Below are 20,719 nucleotides of genomic sequence, written 5' to 3'. Positions count from 1 at the left end.
TTTCCAGCTGGATAGCCTTGACTCAGGTCATGGTTGACCCCTCTGAACTTCAGCTTCCTTATGTATAAAATAGGGTTAAACTGTTAGCTGCCATATAGGACTTTCATATTATATACAACGTGTCCACTGCTTCGCAAAGGGCTGGTCACAGAGTGGGGCCCAATAAATGGAAGCTGTATTGTTATTAGTAAGCAATGATTACAAATCATGGAGAAATTCCCTCATTTTATTTTTTTCACTAATGATAGTTACTGTGTCACTCAGAAGAAAGATAATTCTACTTATGTGAATGGGGGAATTGGGTACTCCTAATTAGTATTGGAAGGAGTAGCTGAATCTCTTTCTCTCTCTTTTTTTTTTTTTTTTTTTCTTTTGGCCTGTTCCATAATTTTTGCTAGGGCAAAGGCTCTTAATCTGGGGTTCCTGAATTTTTTGTGTGTAAGTGCATTTTCTGTGGGAGAAGGTCCAAATTTTCATCATATTGTCAAAGCGATCCTTAACTGATAAAAGATTACTTGGTTAATTGAGCCATTGGGTAGATGTAGAGCCACAGTTGGTACCCTTGATCCTGAAATTGTCCATCATATTAAGATACTACTGAGAGAACTTTTCCAAATAGAACATAATGAAGATAGAAGTTGAATACTCAAAATCTTTTGTGTGCTTTTTTTCTTCCTTTGGCAAAGAGAAAGTGGGACCAGTAGGGAGGAAAGAGATGTCAGGAAGGAGTGAAATACTGCCTGCAGAATGACATGGCAGTTTCTTGCCCTCAGAGGTTGATTCCAGATCATCGCTTGGCTTCCTCATCTGCACCACGGCTTCTGGTCACGTGTACCATTTGCTTTCTCCTGAACACCTGTTCAGGTTCTGTCAGCTCAGGTTGGTCTTCTTGCTGAGATTGTCCCTTCTCCCATAGTCTGCAGGTGCAGGTGTCCTTCCTGATCCTGCCTATCTTAATTATGATCAGCTTCGGAGTCCTTCAGAGCACTGACATTCATCTTTACCCTCCACGGGCACTGTCCTTTGTACAGAGTAAGCACTGCCTGTGTGCGTGATATAGGGGCATATTATTACACATAATAAAGCGTTGTGGAACTAAAGTGAATACTGATGCATAAGAAGAAACTAAATGTCTGCCTGAGGGAGGAAAAGAAGATAGGTTAAATTTATTGAAAACATGAAAAATGGTCAAATGCCAGTGGGAGTTTTGAGTTCTGAGAGAGTTTGGGAACCCTTTTATAGCCTCAGTGACAGCCTTGTTAGGGGGAAGAACCCACCTTGATTTAGGAACTAGGAGTGTGGGAAACAGCCAGCATTATGGCCCTGGCTGAGTCATAGTACTTCTGGACTGGGGTTATCTTCTCTGCAAAGTGGATTAGACTTTTTTTTTTTTTTTTTTTTTTTACGATTTTATTTTTTTATTATTTTTTAAATAATATATTTCTTTATATCCAAGTTAGTTAACATATAGTATAGTATTGGTTTCAGGAGTAAAATTTAGTGATTCATCACTTACACATACCCAGTGCTCATCGCAGCAAGTGCCCTCCTTAATGCCCATCACCCATTTAGCCCACCCCCCACCCTCCTCTCCTCCAGCAACCCTCAGTTTGTTCTCTGTTTTTTTTTTTTTTTTTTCAACGTTTATTTTTATTTTTGGGACAGAGAGAGACAGAGCATGAACGGGGGAGGGGCAGAGAGAGAGGGAGACCCAGAATCGGAAACAGGCTCCAGGCTCTGAGCCATCAGCCCAGAGCCCGACGCTGTTCTCTGTTTTTAAGAGTCTCTTATGGTTGGCCTTCCTTTCTGTTTTTTGCTATTGTTTGTTTTGTTTCTTAAATGTTTATTTTTGAGAGAGAGAGCATGCACAAGCAGGGGAGGTGCAGAGAGAGGGGGACAGAGGATCTGAAGCAGGCTCCATGCTGATAGCAGAGAACCTGGTGTAGGGCTCGAACTCATGAACTGTGAGATCATGACCTGAGCCAAAGTCAGATGTTTAACCACCCAGGCCCCCCCACCCCCGCCATCTCTGTTTTTATCTTATTTTTCCTTCCCTTCCCGGAACTCTGTTCATGTTTTGGTGCTTAAATTCCACGTATAAGTGGAATGATATTACTGGTATTATAAGTAAATGGCTTATTTCACTTATGATAATACACTCTAGTTCCATGCATATTGTTGCAAAAGGAAGATTTCTTTTTTTTTTTTTTTTTAATGTTTATTTTTTTTATTTTTGAGAGAAAGCAAGTAGGGAGGGGCAGAGAGAGGGAGAAAATCCTAAGCAGGCTCTGTCTGGGCTGTCAGCATAGAGCCTAATACAGGGTTTGATCCCATGATCTGTGAGATGATGACTTGAGCTGAAATCGAGAGTTGGACGCTTAACCAACTGGGCCACCCAGGTGCCCTAAGATATCATTCTTTTTTTTTTTTTTTTTAATTTTTTTTGAAAGACAGAGCGTGAGTGGGGGAGGGGCAGAGAGAAGGAGACACAGAATCTGAAGCAGGCTCCAGGCTCTGAGCTGTCAGCACAGAGCCCGATACGGGGCTTGAACTCACAAACTGTGAGATCATGACTTGAGCCGAAGTCGGACACTTAACTGACTGAGCCACCCAGGCGCCCCTAAGATATCATTCTTTTTGATGGCTGAGTAATATTCCATTATATATATATATATATATATATATATATATATATATATATATATGTATATATATATACACACACACACACACACATATATATACACACACACACACACACACACACACACCACATCTTCTTTATGGATTCATCAGCTGATGGACATCTGGGCTTTTTTCATAATTTGGCTATTGTTGATGGTGCTGCTATAAACACTGGGGTGCATGTGCCCCTTTGAATCAGCATTTTTGTATCCTTTGGGTAAATACCTAGTAGTGCAATTGCTGGGTCGTAGGGTAGTTCTATTTAAAGATTTTATTTTTAAGTAATCTCTACACCCAACGTGATGCTCTGAACTCAACCCCGAGATCAAGAGTAATATGCTCCAGATGAGCCATCCAGGCGCCCTGTTTTGGACTTTCTGAACATGTAATAGTGGTGTTGATGAGCATCTACCATGTACCAGGTACTAGGCTGGGTCCTGAGAACAACCAGACAAGACCCTCTGCTTTTATTCTAGTGGAATGTATTGAGTGGGATGTTAGTCCCTTCACCAGCATTACAATCCTGGGATCTGGATAGTGGGCACCAGCCTCTGCTCTGGGGGTTGTTGTGAAGATTAAATGAGAAAGCACTTTGAAGATTACGAAGTACTCTTCTCTTATTTATTATGAGTGCTGTCCCCACCCTGCCTTTGACCTATAATTTAAGCAGATTAAAAATGTTTAAAATGTGTGCCAAGGTCACTGCCAGCATTTTTACATTATCTAGTCCCCAGTGAGGTCTTCGTATCATATCGTAAGTAAATTAGCCTAGGAGGATTGGGTGGAAGCTTTTTGCACCAATAGGAGTATGATCCCAGGGTTTAGGTAGATTTAGGGACTTAATTCCATCCATTATAAGTGAATCCCTTAAACAGGATTGGGATAGAGATTTGTAATACCGTCTTCACTAACTGAGAATGTATTTGAGAAGAGCACCTTTACTTACAAGTATTTTTGAAGTGTTTCTGTATCGGGTTTATTTCTGCCTTTCTGCTGAGTTCTTTCCATTTTTAAAAAAGATTTCAGTCTGGGGACACCTGAGTGGCTCAGTCCATAGGGCACTGAACTCTCGATTTCGGCTCAGGTCACGATCTCATGGTTTGAGTTTTGAGCCCCTCATTGGGCTCCACGCTGGTGGTGCAGAGCCTGCTTGTGACTCTCTCCCCCTCTCCCTCTTTCTTTGCCCCTTCAGTGCATGTGCTCGCTCTCTCTCACTCTATCTCTCTCTCTCAAAATAAACTTAAAAGAAGATTTCAGACTGACTCTTAAATTCTTACATACAGTTTCACATTGGCAAAGACTGCATATTGGGAAAAACCAAACTTCTCTCCTGATTTGGGCTTTTTTTTTTTTTTTTTTTTTTTTTTAACCATAAATTCAGGATGCAGTTGTTTTCCAAGTGCTTCCATTTTGTGATTAGGCTTAGTATTTTTATTTTTTATAATCTTTAATCTTATTTTTGAAGTAAGCTCAACATGGGGCTTGAACTTACAACCCCACGATCAAGAGTCGCATATTCTACTGTCTGAGCCAGCCAGGCATCCCAGGGTGAATATTTTTAGATACAACTCCCTTGCCCTTAAGTTTGTCCCCAGCACCCTCAAAACAAAGAGTAAGTGATGTAATTAGGATGCAATCTGTTGCCTGTGGATTTCAAGGGAAATTATTTCCACGCAGCTCAGAAGCTTATGGACAAAGTCAAGCTTCCATTTATTTATTTATTTGTTTATTAAAAAAATTTTTTTTTAATTTCTTTTGTTTATTTATTTTTGAGACAGACACTGTGAGCAGGGAAGGGGTAGAGAGAAAGGGAGACACAGAATCCAAAGTAGGCTCTAGGCTCTGAGCTGTCAGCACAGAGCCTGACATGGGGCTCAAACTCACGAACCGTGAGACCATGACCTGAGCTGAAGTTGGCCACTTAACTGACTGAGCCACCCAGGTGCCCCCTATTTATTTAAAATTTTTAAAAATATTTTTATTTATTTTTGAGAGAGAGAGAGAGAGAGAGAGAATGAGACGGTGAGACGGGGAGGGGCAGAGAGAGGGAGACACAGAATCAGAAGCAGGTTCCAGGCTCTGAGCTATTAGCACAGAGCCTGACGCAGGGCTCGAACTCATGAACTGCAAATTCATGACCTGAGCTGAAGTCAGACACTTAACCGACTGAGCCACCCAGGCACCCCTCAAGCTTCCTTGTAGATTGGGCGAATTTATCAAAAATGACCTGATGAAGTGAGATTCTTACCTTGAGGTTAGAGATTTTGAGTGTGAAACAGTGATGTGAAATTTATAAAGCAGCTTTGATCTATGAATAAAGTGTTACTTCTAATTGTCTTTGAGCCGTTTTAATTTTTTCTTTGAAACTTTAAATGGAATTGATGTTGTGTACACTGTGTCCGGGTGGTTTTCACCTTTAGGGAAAGGAAAGACACGGGTCTTTTCCCGTTGTCTGCTGTGTCACGTTTTACTCTGCTGTTTTGTGAGTTCTTGAGACGGAGATAAAACAGATGGATTCTCCTACCCACGGAATTTTCGTATACGTGTTTTCATTTTTTACATTTGAGGTTGGTTTTCTTCCCGGAGTGTTTAATTTTATGATTGTCCTTAGGAGGAGCTGCCCCTCACAGGATGTATACCAACATTGCTGTCTGACCAGTATGAAAGAGGTCATTTTTCTGGAGCGTTGAAAGAGGATCTCCAGAATCACGAGGTCACATAATGACTTCTTTGGTGATTTTTCAGGTGTACTTTCTATGTGAGTAGAAATGCGTTTTTGCAGTGGGATGAGAGGAAAAAAAATGAAATTAAATTTAAGGGCAGAAACTTAGAACATCTCCCTTCCATGGTTTGAGAAATGAAGAAAGGCTCAAGCTAGTGTTTTCTCACAATTTAAAACTACTGAGCTCAGACAACTGAAATGATACTGATTCTCAGTGGCAAATTATACTGAAGTTTAAAGACAGCCATGTTCCATTAAGTGGCGTTTTGGAGATGGTCTTTGTGTTTAAAACTATGGCAGATGTTTTGGGGCGCTGGGGTGGCTCAGTCTGTTGAGCATCCAACTCTGGCTCAGGTCATGATCTCACAGTTTGTGAGCTTGAGCCCCGCGTCGGGCTCTGTGCTGTCAGGTTGGAGCCTGGAGCCCGCTTCGGATTCTGTGTCTCTCTCTCTGCCTTTCCCTGCTCGTTCTCTGTCTCTCTCTCTAAGATAAATTAAAAAACAGTGAAAACAAACAAACTATGGCAGACATTCTGTTTCTCCTGTGAGTCTTGGGTGACGTCATCATTTCCATTGAGGAGACAGCATATTGAATCCTCCTCTACTTGGGTGAGGGGTGTAGTCTCCAGGTCTCGGTGTTCTTATCTAAGGAAGGGAGGAAATACCTGTCATTCCCAGGTGCATTTAAGAAATTGTAAGGCAAGGTATGTAATAGTACTTTGAGCAGCATGAGGCACTCACACACATTACTGTGGGGAGTATATTATTCCGGTTTTGCTTCTAGGTAGAGAGGAGCCTGCCCCCCTCACAGTGGAGAGCTCTGCTAACAGAGCAAATGGATTCTAGCAATAGGTAGCTTTGATTTTCCTTCAGGAGGCTCAACCTGCACAGCTGTTCTTGTCCATTCTGGCTTAGCAGCTGTGCAGTGTTGGGGTTCAGCCGGGTGTGCCAGCTTCAGAAGCAGGCGGTAAACATCACATGAAGCTGGGTGGTCTAGAATGAGTTACTTTCCCTCTCTGAGCCTGTTTTCTCATCTGGAAAATGGGGGTTTAACAGTACCTGCCTCATTGGATTATTGTGAAAAATGAAATGAAAACACATGTATATAGTTTATTTGATGCTGTGCCTGGCTTGAGAGTATCTGATAGTATTTTTTTAACAGTTTTTTTTTTAAAGTTATTTATTTATTTAAAAAAAATTTTTTAGTGTTTATTTATTTTTGAGACAGAGAGCATGAACGGGGGAGGGTCAGAGAGAGAGGGAGACACAGAATCAGAAGCAGGCTCCAGGCTCTGAGCTGTCGGCACAGAGCCTGACGCGGGGCTCGAACTCACGGACCATGAGATCATGACCTGAGCCGAAGTCGGACGCTTAACCAACTGAGCCACCCAGGCGCCCCAGTTTTTTATTTATTTTGAGAGACATAGAGAAAGAGTGTGAATGAGGGAGGGGAGAGAGAGAAGGAGAAAGATCATTCCCAAGCAGGCTCCACGCTGTCAGCATGGAGTCCATCTCAGGGCTCTATCTCACGAACCGCAAGACCATGACCTGAGCCAAAAATCAAGTCAGACTCCTAATTGACTGAGCTCTCCAGGCGTCCCAGTATTTGCTGGTATTACTTGTACAAAAGAGAGACAGATGACAAGGCAGGCACCTGGGTGGCTCAGTCAGTTAAGTGTCTGACTTCGGCTCGGGTCATGTTCTCACGGTTCATGAGTTCAAGCCCCACATAGGGCTCTGTGCTGACAGTTCAGAGCCTGGAGCCTGCTTTGGATTCTGTGTCTCCCTCTCTGTCTGCGCCTCCCCTGCTCGCGCTCTGTCTCTCTGTCTCTCAAAAATAAATAAATGTTTATTTTTCGAGATAGAGACAGAGTGTGAGCTGGGGAGGGGCAGAGAGAGAGGGAAACACAGAGTCTGAAGCAGGCTCCAGGCTCCCAGTCGTCAGCACAGAGCCCGACGTGGGGCTCAAACTCACAAACTTTGAGATCATGACCTGAGCCTAAGTTGGACCCTTAACTGAGCTAACTGACTGAGTCACCCAGGTGCCCGGAGATTTGTTTTCAAGTTGCTTTTAGAACTGGACTATTTGCTTGGCCTTCATCCCCCAATCTCTGTGAATTCCAAAGCTTTGTAACAGTCATCAGTCAGACACCACTTACCTAAGAAGTACTTCCTGTGTGTGAGGTTCTGGAGAAACAGAAAGAAACACTTGGAAGGATTCTCTGTATTCCACAGAAACTCGGTTAGTCAAAGAGAGATGCAATATTGACTTCTTTTAAAAAACATACAACTAGGGGCGCCTGGGTGGCTCAGTCGATTAAGCATCTGATTTCGGCTCAGGTCATGATCTCGCGGTTCGTGAGTTTGAGCGCCACGTGGGGCTCTGTGCTGACAGCTCAAGCCTGGAGCCTGCTTTGGATTCTGTGTCTCCCCCTCTCTCTGCCCCTCCCGTGCTCATGCTCTGTCTCTCTCTGTCTCAATAATAAATAAACGTTTTAAAAAAAAAGAATTAAAAAACATACAACGAAACTATACTATAAATGTTTGGCTAAATATACAGCTAAGCTAGCATCTTAATCCTTAGAACTCAAAAAGTACATTGTAATATACCTAAGGAGACATTTTCTAGGATTTCATTCTATGGGATTTTTAAAAATTGGTAGTCATCTTTGGCCAGTTGATATTTCATTTTCCATCTTTGTTGATGCTGCTGTTTTTATTTCCTCGTCATCTGCTGTTCGGTCAGTTATTGTTCGGTCAGGAAAGTGGAAACTGCACTCTAGCTGCGTCAAGCAGAGAGGGATTTAAATGCGAGAGATCCGTTCCAGAGGTGTTGGAAGGCCTGGAGGGGCAAAATGAGGAAAAGATGGTGTGTGGAGAGAAGCAAAAGGGAGACAGGGGGTCGTTACCCAAAGACGAGGAAGCTAGCTGCCTTTGGGCTGGAACCTCCGACTGGAGAGCTGCTGCCGGAGCTCTTTTGCCGCAGCTCAGCAGGAAGCCAAGAGCCGGCACCCGGCTGAGGATGCGGAGCCTGTGCTGTGTGCCGTTGTCTGCAGCCCTCCACAGTTGCTTGCTGCTGCAGACAGACCAGAAGCAGGAAGAGTGTTGTCTCCCTCTTCCTGACATCCAGTCTCCTGCTTTTGGCAGAACCTACCTGGAAGCCAGCTGGGAAAGGGGTCTGGGAAATGTGGTTTGCGGGCTTTCAGTTCTGGTGATGCATAGAAAAGCACAGAAAGCGCAAGTGTGGCCGAATGAATGCTATGACTGCTTGGGGATGATGAATATGTCATAGTGGAGACGGGAAGAGGAGGCAGTATTTTAAACTGATAGCATTCAGAAAGGGGAGAGGTGTAATGGGATTCCAGATAAGGGGTCCAGCCTGTGTGGAGGTTTGGAAGCAGGAATGTACAAGGCATTTTCAGGGAACAGTTTATCTGGAGTGTGGAGTTCTTGTTGAAGGATAGTTGGAAGAGGTTGGAAAGGTAGATTGGAGTCAAATTGGGGTGGAGATGTGACAAAGACTATTAAAATTAACACGGAGCACAGTACGCAGTGCTTTGGCCTGGGAGACACCAGTGAGGAAACTGCCCTTAGTCCAGGCTTTGTGATGCAAAGGGCACGGTGAAGGCCGCGATAGTGGAGTTGGGGGGGAACAATCCATCCGATCAGCTTTTTGACTGGCATAGCTGGCAGTGGGCTGGGGCAGGCCATTGGAGTCAATAACAAATTCTGGTTTTCTGCATCATTTGAATGTCTTGATTACTTTATATCTTTGAAGGTTCTTGCTCTTTCTTTTTATGCTTTTACCTCTTCCTGGGATGATTCCTTGGTAAGACTCGTTGTTGTTATTAGGATATCTCTTTAAGTGGCACTAAATTCACTCTAATCATAACCGTGTATTTGAAGTCTTTGTAACTTCTGCAGGCACCTTTGATAACTTGAGGTAACACTTTTATTTCTTGGGTACACCTTTTTGGCTTTTTTTCTGGTTCGTTTATTGTTTTGGTTTGGTTTGTGGGTTTTGTGGGGTTTTCTTTTTTCTTTAGAAACTGATTCACTTGGGGCACCTGAGTGGCTCAGTTGGTTGAGTGTCCGACTTTGGCTCAGGTCATGATCTTGCAGTTTGTGACTTGGAGCCCACATCAGGCTCGCTGCTGTCAGCCTGTGGGCGCAAAGCCCGCTTCAGATTCTCTGTCCCCTGCTCTCCCTGACCCTCCCCTGCTTGCATTCTCTTAAAGATAAATATAAAAAAAAAAAAAAAAAAATAGAAACTGATTCACTTATCCCATTTATTTAGCAGGTAATTATTGAGCCAGGCATTATGTTCAGTGCTTAGGTTGGATGGAGAGCAGAATAGATAAGACAATAGAGGGGCACCTGGGTGGCTCAGTTGGTTATGCATCCAGTTTCAGCTCAGGTCATGATCTCACGGTTGGTGAGTTCGAGCCCTGCATCGGGTTCTGCATTGACAGTGCAGAGCCTGCTTCAAATCCTCTCTCTTCCTCTCTTTCTGCCCCTCCTCAGCTGGTGTACTCTCTCTCTCTCAAAAATAAATAAACATTAAGAAAAAAAAAGATAAGACATTAGATAGATCCCCATCTTGGAGTTAACAATTTAACAAGAAACATGTGAAAAGAAAACTCTTACCCGTCCCTAGAGCCTTTGCAGTTAGGTTTACTCTGCCTGGAACGGTCCTTCCAGAGCCCACATTATTTAACTCCCTCACTTTTTTGTTTTCTGATTCTGTTTCCCCTTGGTAGAGTGTGAGCAAGGATCTTTGTCTCTTTTGTTCATTGCTGTATCCCCAGTGTGTAGGACAGTGCCTGGCACAATTGTAGGTAATTTATAAAAATACTTCAGTAATTTTTTGTTGAATGGTTGAGTGAGAATAAATAAGTGGGGCATCCAGGGAACTGGAGGAAGGCCACAGTAGCTAGAGTCTAGTGAGAAAAAGGTCCAGTAGTGGAGATGAGATCACATTTGGGGATGTATAAGAATTTGAGGTTTTAGTAGAAGGGCAGAGAGGCTCGAAGGGGTTGTAAGCAGAGGATTGACAAGATTAGAGATGTACTTCAAAAAGATCATTTGCTGTTCTACAGAGTGTGGTTTGCAGAAAGCAAGAGCAGATGTGGGAAGGAACACTTGAGGCTGTGGGGATCCAGGTGATCTAGCTTCCCTGGCAGCAGATAGATTCTCTCTCTCAGCTGTTGAGTTTGAGTGTACATTCCAGCGGTAGGGATTGATCGTTATCAGTCTGATTATAATTGTGTGCACTTAGGTTGTCATTAGCCCCAAGAGACCTACCTGTCTCCTTGAAGAACATTATTGTCCGGTGATCCTGCTGACGGATGAAAGCTGTCAAGATAGCTTGGCTCTGAGATGCCATTTAACTAGTTTCTATCTGTGTGTGCCTCCCCCGCCCTCCCCACCTGCAAGATTTAATGACCTAGTTAGAGAGAAAGTCCAGGTCTCTTGGCTACTCTCCAAATGTTCTACCACTAAAATGCTAATGTTACCTTTCTCAGAATTCTTCTGAATCATTTGCTGGCACCGTAAGTGCCAGGGTTTTTAAACTCTGATTTTGTCACTTTTCAGACTGTTTGCGCTAGTACTTTTCACTGTAGGCACTTGAGTTGCTTGGGTTACTTGAAGAAGGCCTTTTCACTTGCCTTTGCTTTTCAAAATGGGAGTAGCCTGTGACAGGAATGTTTCTGCCTCTTGACATGTTAGTTGGCATAGTTGGAGAGGCAGCCCTTAATAAAGGTCACTTTGGAAGAATATTAGTTGGTTACTTACCATTCTTGGCATTCTTGTAGAATGATACAGGTTTATGGCCTTCTTATTAAGTTCTTAAAATTGAATGGTCTTTAATTAGCAGCAAGCATATATAAAACTTAGTGACTCCAGACAACACTGGCCTTACTGTATTGGATTATAGAGTGAGGCTTGCGCTTGTAGGAATATGGGTTTTGTAGGGGGGAATGGAGAAGGGGCGTGAGAAGGCTATATTGAACACATTCCAGCTCTGTCCGTGCCATCTGCTCATTGCAACCTTAACAGTGTGGAATGTGGACGTACAGCTTTCAAGCTCAGTTGCCTTTTGATTGCTCCTGACTAGGCTTTTAGTGCTCATGATTTAACTGGTTGAGTTGGGCTTTCTGTTACATAGTCAATATGGAAAATGGAGTCAGTAGCCCAGTTTTGAACTCAGTTTTTGAACTTTTGTAACACTTGACAAGCCACGATACGTAGATTGTAATTGCTGTCTTTGCAACGGCCCACTCCAGTAAGACAGTGGAGGAATATATAAATACAAGGACTGACAAGTTAACACGAAACAAGCCCACCCTTTCCAAAAAGAAGGAGAAAAAGAAGAAGAAGAAGAAGAAGAAGAAGAAGAAGAAGAAGAAGAAGAAGAAGAAAAGAAACAACAGTGAGAGAAACCCCACCTTACTGTGTATGATTCTTCACTGGGCAAAAGGGCTCAGGCAGGTGGGGATCATCTCTTCATCCAAGTGTACCCTGGAATGTCCTTGCTGGAGAAGACTGAAAGAGGGGTTGGTGTTTTGGATAGGGCACTTTGGTGCAGATAAGTTATAGAAGTTTATTTACATGCTGACACCTGCACTCTTGAGGGGGTTTGATTGCCAGAGGGATTGTCCTTTTAGGGACAGCAAAACTAAACCCCTTTATGGGCTCTCTTACACAGCGGCTCCTCTGAGCAGAAAGTCAAAATAGCGGATGCAGGAGCAGGGGAGCGGTCCAAGGAGTTGGGGAGATGTGTGCAGAAGTGAAGGAGCTGAGTTGAAACATGTTTGTTCATCACCGAATCTCCTCTTCCTCCTGCAGACCGTAGTGGTCACATTAGCCATGAGATAACAATTTTCATTTAAGATTTTAACATAGTCGATGCTGTGGGTAGTCAAAATCAGTCTGTTGGTAAGGTTTTATAATGGTGGTGTACTTTCCTATTGCATTCTTTCTAATGTGAGTTAGAAATCAGCAGTAGCTATTTGTTGTACTTTGATTTTAAGACTTTACAAAGAATGTACCTGCAATATGTTCTTAGGATCATGTGTAACCTGGAGACTGGAAATTGAGGTCACTAGACCCTCAGTGGGTTTATGTCGGGAAGAAATAGGGCAGGCATTCTATGCATATATAACTGAGAAGGGTATGCTATTACCCAAAGTGAGTGTATTTTTGAGAATTTTAACTCAGACCTGGTTTCCTGAACAGCAGCCAAACACATGAGGTCAAGGTGATTTCCTCTAGTAGGACAGCAGTCATGGAAGGGTAGGCTGGACCTGTTTTCCTTCTTAAGTCTGAGGGCTGAAGTAGTGATAAGAGGTGACTCATTGATCTTCATGAAAATTACTGGCTGAGGACTTTCAAGGAATGGTGGTTGATAAGGAGGAACTAGTTACTATTCTGGTCTGTTATCTAAGGGAAAATCATGTAGCTAGCATTTTTTAGAAAATGCCATTTAGTAAGTTGCTTACATGATCACAAGTGTTTTCTTAGTTATTTTTGGACTCCCCAACAGGACGTGTTTTATAGTTTGAAATTTATCTTGAAGTAATGGGTGGTAGTTAGGTACTGTACAGAACACGTAGCAGAACCTGGTGAAAATACACACATGGTGAAGGGCGGAGATAGTAGCTGTAATGCGTGGTAACTGGCCAAATGTCACTCCTTTTTGCCCCCTTTCCCTTTTGATTTTATGATCTTCATTAATCTTACCATCTCATGGCAGAGAGGGGTGTGTGGAAACCACTCTGGGGTGGGAGCTGGAGGTGGGAGAGAGGCCCTGCTTAGTTAGAGCACAGGTCTGACAGCGGCTTGTGTGACTTCCTTTCTCCTCCTCAGCTTCCGCATCTGTTACCTGAAGGAGTTGGCTGTCATTTCCCCAGCTCTGCCTTCCAGGGGCTTTTCATTTGGAGAAACAGATCCGTTCATCTAGAAGTCCTTTTGAATTTGTTAATCCCAAGAAGAATCCTAGGAACTTTTTGCAAAGTGGCCAGCTTTCTTCAGATTTTGCTTCTTATTTATCTGCCCTCTCCCTTTGGCAGACTCCCTTGACAGTGAGACACAGGGTCATTGGTTTAAGTATGGGAAGGAAATTATGGCCTTGAGCACAGTCAGAAAGAATCTGGCTCTCAGGCGCTTCCTGTGAGCCACCACTAAATTACAAAGACTGGGCCCTGACAAGGCTTTTCAAAGGGGCATCTTACACCACCACTGTGTCAGCGTTTCCATCGTGAGCAGTTGTTTTTCACAGTGCTTATTATGACCAGGTTCGAAGTGGCCTTTACACGGGAAGCATTACCCACTGGGTGAGGGTAAAATAGCAGACAGATTTGGAGGGAGGATGAGAGTGTACAGATTGCTCTCAGAATCCCCCTTTTCGACCCAGACCTGACCACGCCATTCTTGTCCAGCATCCTGGGGCTTCCTCGGAATGAAGTCCAGACTCTCCTTAGTGTAACTGTGTCCTCCACAGATTTGCCCCTGACCTCTCCTGCCGTCCATGTCTTAGGCCCTCCACTCAGTTCTCTGGCCGGGACAGCACGATACAGCAGGAAGACAGGACCTGGGGGCAAAGGAGTGGGGCATTGTCAGAGGAGGCCTGGATTCTGGACGAGTTCCATTTCTAACTGAGTTGTTTCTTTTTCCTTGATCTCAGTAGTCACTAATCGGGATGAGTTTCCTGAATGAGAGGAAGAAAAGAAGGGGTTGGGGGGATGGATCAGGAGGCTCTTTTTGACTCTCTTGTCTCTTGGCAAAATCTTGGGAATCAGACCACCAAATGTCTCATCATTAAATGGCTTTTCAAACCATGAAGTTTTTTGAGCTTTTAAAAAAACCCATAGAGAGGGGCATCGGGGTGGCCCAGTTGGTTAAGCATCCATCTTTGGCTCAGGTCATGATCTCACGGTTTGTGAGTTTGAGCTCTGCATCGGGGCTCCATGCTGACAGTGCAGAGCCTGCTTGGGACTCTTTCTCTCCCCCTCTCTCTCTGCCCATCCCCCACTCGTGCTTTCTCTGTCAAATAAATAAAAAGAAATTTTAAATTATTCTTAAAAAAACCCCATAGAACTTTTATTTTTTTTTATTTATTTCATTTTTTTTTTTTAATTTTTTTTTTCAACGTTTATTTATTTTTGGGACAGAGAGAGACAGAGCATGAATGGGGGAGGGGCAGAGAGAGAGGGAGACACAGAATCGGAAACAGGCTCCAGGCTCTGAGCCATCAGCCCAGAGCCTGACGCAGGGCTCGAACTCACGGACCGCGAGATCGTGACCTGGCTGAAGTCGGACGCTTAACCGACTGCGCCACCCAGGCGCCCCAAAACCCATAGAACTTTTAAAAAGTTTGTTTTATGGGGGCGTCTGGGTGGCTCAGTCAGTTGAGTGTCTGACTTCAGCTCAGGTCATGATCTCATGGTCCGTGGGTTCGAGCCCTGCATCGAGCTCTGTGCTGAACAGCTCCAAGCCTGGAGCCTGCTTCAGATTCTGTGTCTCCCTCTCCCTCTGCTCATCCCTCACTTGCACTTCTGTCTCTGTCTCTGTCTCTCAAAAGTAAATAAACATTAAAACAAAATCAAAAAGAATTGTTTTACATGGGATCCCAACATATAAAACAGATCAAATTGAGTTGTTCTGTTTTAAGGCCGGAAGGTCTGTTGTGCCACCCGTTCAGCCTTCTGCACAGCCCTGAAGAACTGCCAGTTACATCCAGGGCTTTCCAGGGCACTGCTTCTCGACACTTCTCGCTGGCTCCCGTGAGGATTAGAGTCACCTGTTTGATGTGATCCCGGGCGGAGGCCTCGTGCAGAAGGGGGCGAGTATTGCAGTGCTCGCTCGTGTTGGTTGAGCACAGGGTTGTTCCAGTACAGGGCCGGCTCGACCCGCTAGCCGTGTGAGGTGCCCGTGCCACTTCACTTCTCTGATTGCGTGCTTTTACAGAAGTGGACAGAGAAGCGTGTAAAGCCTGCACAGTGTGAACAATTGCGAAATGACTTCCCGTGTAAGCAACCCAAGTCAAGGAATAAAACAGAAGCTTCACTTGTACCCTTTTCCCACCATATCCCCTTTCCTAGCCTCAAAGTAGGGACCTGAAGTACGCTTTTCAGATATTGAGATGATAAATACTTGAACAGGAAATGATGTTTTCCGTGATTACTTTTTGTTAATAGTGCCAACGTGTAACATCGTTTCGTTCAGAAAATCCAGTTTGCTTTACACGTATTAACTCAAATATTCATCTCTTCTAGAAGACAGGGATACACACCTCAATGTAGCAGATCTTCAAATATGATTAATTGAGCTTAGGACACAATTTTGGGCTGATTCCAGGCCCTTTTGCATGTTTTTTCTTGCACGTGTTAATTTTTTTCATCTCTCTCAGACATCTGTTTTTAGCTTCATTTGAAATAAGGCAAATGTGTAAGTAAATGTGGGGACCGGCAAGTAGAAAAGATGGCTATGAGTATGGATTTTGCTGGTGTGATCCTTAGTTCTTTAATCTGTGGATCCAAATTGTTCCAGAGGAACAATTCAGATACAGAAGTTGATTCTGTTTCTTCTCTTTGTGACCCTTGTCCTTATCTTCAGTACAGGTGCTTTAGGTAAAATAAAACCATTCTTTTTTTAAAAGTTTATGAATGTGGCCTGGCTTTTATTACTTACAGTAGCCTGTTTTACGACTGACAATTTATAGAATAATTCAAACAAGGAGTGAAGAATAATTAGAAATAATGGGCTGAAATCCTCATGTCCTCTTAGAATGCCATCAGGGGAATAGAATAACAAGGCTTACTGTTGGACTTGAAAATAAGCTGACCTGTTTTCCCCAGTTTGACAGAAATGCCTGTTTCTTTAGCACTGTCCTGTGTTGGCAAGGCACATTTGGCTGGATGGTGCCTCCATTCTCACACATTCAGAGAAATGTTTATGGAGAGGATCATTTACAAAATTTTTCTAGTTTAAAGCAAAAACAAAAACACCAGAATAGATTAGATCGTAAGTGCTCAGAAGCAACTGCTGAAATAATAATACAGGTTTTCTTTACCATTTCAAAAAGTGTAGAATTGATCTGAATACCAGGAAATTCAAAGGTAAGACTTGGCTGTGTTTTTGTTTCTTGGTTTCCTAAGAATCTCAGCTCACTGCATTTAATGGTAAGTAGGCTGTGATCCTAAGACTTACTGGACTGCATTGGCCTTGGTTTTGAGTTTCCTTTGGCTTGGAATATTTTTACAGCTTATCGAGAAATCCTGTTTTGTTGTTGTTGTTGTTCTTGGTATAGGTAACCCAGGGAAATCCTGCTGCATCAGTGAAAAAGATTTCTCAGCCTTTGGTTTTGTCTTTGTTTATAGTTGCTTTGATCAGATAGCTTGATTAGAACTCTAGAGCTACCTGGTAGAAACCTGCTGAGGATAAAGTTTAAGGAAGTGCTTCTGCTGAAAGCAGCCCCTTTCATTCATCAGGGGAAGTTGATTTCATCCTGTGAATAGCTTGCCTTAGAAATTTTATTTCTTTGGGACCTGCGCATAGAGTTCTGCACACCTCAGAGCATGAGAACTGTGTCAGGGTGAAAAATGGGCTGGTTGGTTTCTTCAGTGCGGGCTGGCGAGGATGGTAAGATAGTGGCATAGTTTTTTTACCCTGGAATTCAGATTTGATTTGATGTGATTTTTTTTTTTTTTTTTTTAAGTAATCTCTACACCCATCACGGGGCTCAAACTCAACAACCTCAACGTGATCGAGGGTCACGTGCTCTGCCGACTGAGTTAGTCAGGTGCCCCTACCCTGGAATTTAGAGGTAACTTTCTTTACTAGGGCTTGGGGAGAAAATGAATCGAGAGGCGCAGGAAGAGACATTTGCCAAAATTACAAATGGAATGGAAGAGAATCTTTCATAGCTGCTCTTTTAAAAATTAACTTTAGGCCACATTGTTTTACAAACAGACATCTAAGATACCAGTGCTTTAAAACTGCTTTTGGTTTTTCTCACTGGGCCCTCTGGAGAGTGCTGTCCGTTGAGTTTGCATAGGGCATAGTGAGAGCTGAATGCCGGTACATATCCAGTGTCCAAGAATAGCCCGTCTGTTGCATGAGATTACATGTTTCAAGACCAGATGGTTAAACACTTAAATCAGTCTTTCCAAAGATCCAGATGACCCATTTCAGAGATTTCCTGTAGCCAGAGCCCTGGGGATGTAGTGAGATTCCGTGGTTATGAGGAAATCCTCCCTCCTACATTAAACAGAAGTAGGTGTGTATAGCCTGTAGTAGTGGGGCAACCTCCAGTACTCTTCTGGGCAAATATTTCCTCTTTGCTGCCTTTGTAAATCTATATTTTCTGCCCCCTTCCCCATTTTATTGTTTTAATTTGCGTTAAACTGAATAGAAATAGAATTTGCCATATTCAAATGGAGCTTTCTTTCAAGTTAGGAGATCAGCTCCTTAGACTGATCAACTCCTTAGACGGTGTTAGTTTGTCAGACAAGGAGTTTAAAGTAGTAGTGTTCCCAATAATAAATAACGTTGGTGGGATCAAAGATTGTCATATTGGATTCTCACAAGTTAAAATAGTCTGTTCATAGTCTGAGTCCTTGCTGCCCTTCTCACTTTCTACCGCCCATGAACACTGTTCCAGTCAGTCTGTCCCAAAATGTGTCCGGTGCTTTTCCGTTTTGGTCACCATTATTCTTGCCCTTTCACGTCTTTAGAACGCCTGGGTCATCCCTCCAAGCCCTGCCAGTCTTTTGTGTACCAATTCAAATTTCACTTCTGCTCTGACCCCTCGAGATCTGAATGATCTCCTCTTCCTCTGGATCCCAGGAAATGGTCTGTGCCCTTTTTTGTCTTGTGGTTAAGTTTTTGTTTTTGTTTTTCTAAGTAAAATATTATATGTGAAGTAAATTAGAAGATTCTCATCAGCAAGGACAGTGCCCCATTTCTTCTTTGTTTCTTCACATTGTCTTAGCTTTCTAAACAAGCGATTTGATTGATTCAGTTCTCAGGTCTAAAGATTAGAGACTATAGAGTAATAGAAAAATGGTTAACCCATCTGAAATATTGTGAAGGAAGGAGGAGAGACTTTAGCTGCTGTCACTGGGGCCATCGAGTGGCTACCTTTCTCTTTTATTCAGTATCGGAGGCTGTTTTGTGCTTGTTGAGTTAGATGTAGTCATTTCCTACGACACTCTTCATGTGGTAAAGAGATGAGCAGAATTAAGGGTATTGCTTCACATTCCAACAAAACTCAACAGAGGAAACGAAGGCTCCCTCTGTCAGTCAGGTTCATAAAGGTTATAATTCCTATGTATAGCTGAATAACCCTGTCACATCATTTGTGCACATCTCTAACTTTAAGGTTCTGTAAGTTTCTCTGGATTTCACAGGTAATTGAATTGGTTGAATGAGGACCTTGGACTTCACTTCTCACTTTTCTTCTGTAAGTTATGTAAAGTTTTTAAAGGAAAAACAAAAACCTTCAGAAAAGTCACTCTACATTTATTAATATAAAAATGGAAACCTTTGGGTTTTTAAAGACTATCTTGTTTCTCAATCATTTTATCTTATCATGATACATATGTACTCTTTTTTAAAATAAACTTTATTTTATTTATTTATTTTTTTATTAAAATTTTTTTCATGTTTATTTTTGAGAGAGAGAGCGAGAGAGCACAAGCGTGAGTGGGGGGGGGCAGAGAGAAAGGGAGACACAGAATCCAAAGCAGGCTCCAGGCTCTGAGCTGTCAGCACAGAGCCCAACATGGGGCTCCCAACTCCCCAACCACGAGATCATGACCCAAGCCAAAGCCTGACGCTTAACCCACTGAGCCGCCCAGGCGCCCCTGTATGTATTCCTTAATCCCTATCCCCTATTTCCCCTGTCCCCCACCCCCCACTTCCTTTCTGGTAATTTTCAGTTTGTTCTCTAGTTAGAGTCTGTTTCTTGGTTTCTCTCTCTCTTTTTTTTCTTTTGCTCTTTTGTTTCTTAAATTCCACATGAGTGAGATCATGTGGTGTTTGCCTTTCTCTGACTTATTTCGCTTAGCATTATAGCTCTATCCATGTTGTTGCAAATGGAAAATTTCATTCTTTTTTATGACTAAATAATATTCCATTATATGTTTATACCACATCTTCTTTATTCATTCGTCTATTGATGGACACTTGGGCTGTTTCCATAATTTGGCTATTGTTAATAATGCTGTGATAAACATGGGGTGCATGTATCCCTTGAATTAGTGTTTTTGTGTTTTTCAGTAAGTGTCCGGTAGTGTGATTCCTAGATTATAGAGTAGTTCCATTTTTAATTTTTTGAAGAACCTCCATACTGTTTTCCACAGTAGCTATACCAGTTTGCATTCCCACTAACCGTATAAGAGGGTTTCTTTTTCTCCACATCCTTGCTAACACTGGTTTCTTGTGTTTTTGATTTTAGCCATTCTGACAGGTGTGAATTGATTCTCTCATTGAAAGACCATCTTGTGGGGCACCTGGGTGGCTCTTTCGGTTGAATGTCTGACTTTGGCTCAGGTCATGATCTCATGGTTCATGGGTTTGAGCCCCACGTTAGGCTTTGTGCTGACGGCTCAGAGCCTGGAGCCTGCTTCAGATTCTCTGTCTCCCTCTCTCTCTCTGCCCCTCCCCTGTTCATGTTTTGTCTCTCTTTCTCTCTCTCTCTCTCTCTCTCTCTCTCTCAAAAATAAATAATTAAAACTTTTTTTCTTTTAAAAAAAGACCATCTTGTTTAAGTTTGGTGGTTCAGTAGACCATAGAGTTGTGTTTTCTTCTTACTGGAGCTTTTATATTCCATCCTTCCTGGTTCATTTGGAAAATCTGTTCCTCTAGAAAATTCTCCTTTTGGAGTCTCTCTCACAAGAAAAATGTTTTCCAGTTAGATCCTCCCTTTTGCATTTCCTCTCTCCCATAGATAAGAGTCTTGTATCTACTTAATGCAGATCTTTTAACCAGCTGCTGATGGTATTCATAGCTTTGAAAACTTATTCAGAAATTTAAGGTGGTGAGAAGTATGAGGTATTAAGGAGGTTTAGAAAATGCTCTTTGCTTTGTTAGTTACAATGCATATTTCCAATCCCTTCCTCTATTGGGATTAAGAAAAATTATAGTACCAAGTATTTTTCTTCCTTTTTGCTAGCAACTCCCTATGAAATTATTTCTTTACTTTATTATTGTGTAATATTATATAATTACCGTATAATATTATAGTATTGTTAGTTTGGTGTGGTATTCTATACGTGGTTGTTTGAAACCAAATGCATCTTCAGAATTT

Source organism: Leopardus geoffroyi, chromosome E2 (assembly GCF_018350155.1).
Source record: "Leopardus geoffroyi isolate Oge1 chromosome E2, O.geoffroyi_Oge1_pat1.0, whole genome shotgun sequence".
Classification (NCBI taxonomy): domain Eukaryota; kingdom Metazoa; phylum Chordata; class Mammalia; order Carnivora; family Felidae; genus Leopardus; species Leopardus geoffroyi.
This window is presented reverse-complemented; position numbering follows the sequence as displayed.